The 558-nt window shown below is 46.1% G+C and overlaps 1 pseudogene; it reads left to right on the top strand.

The window, feature by feature from the left end:
• Positions 1-235: 235 nt before the first annotated feature.
• Positions 236-334, top strand: LOC130026741 (uncharacterized; annotated as a pseudogene).
• The last annotated feature ends 224 nt before the right edge of the window (positions 335-558 follow it).

Genomic DNA, 558 nt, shown 5'->3' on the forward strand with positions numbered 1-558 from the left:
GGTAAAGGTAAAGGCCCTCCCATTGATCGTCGATTTGCTCGAGCGGGCCCAGTAACGTCTCCATTGGAGACTTTGTTGTTACTGTGTTTGGCATATCGAATACTCTCGGTAGCTTGCCGGGCTCTCCGAGAGGGGCGGAGGAATCGACTCGGGTTGGCCATGTTGGCCGCTTGTAAGGCGAACGCCCTACCGCTATGCTATGCTATGCTATGCTATCACTCCATGCTATCATACAGTGTTGTATGAAAGGAGAGAAGGTTAGCACTCCCCTTGACAAGGATGGAAGAGGCTTCGGCCTGCAGCACGCATACGGGTGTCTCACTAATAAAAATTTAAATAAAAAATAATAAAAAAGGCTATCACTCTCTCCCTCTTTCTGTCTCTCCCTCTCTGTCCCTCCCTCTCTCTCTCTCTATTTGTCTCTCTCTGTCTCTGTCTCTCTGTCTTTGTCTGTCTCTCTCTCGCGTTGTCTCAAGATTTTCTGCTTTACAGACTTTTATCCTATTTACCTATTTTGAACTTTGATCCATGATTTATGACTGGATAAGATCAAAATGT

This window comes from Sorex fumeus, unplaced genomic scaffold, assembly GCF_029834395.1.
Source record: "Sorex fumeus unplaced genomic scaffold, SorFum_2.1 ptg000034l, whole genome shotgun sequence".
NCBI lineage: Eukaryota > Metazoa > Chordata > Mammalia > Eulipotyphla > Soricidae > Sorex > Sorex fumeus.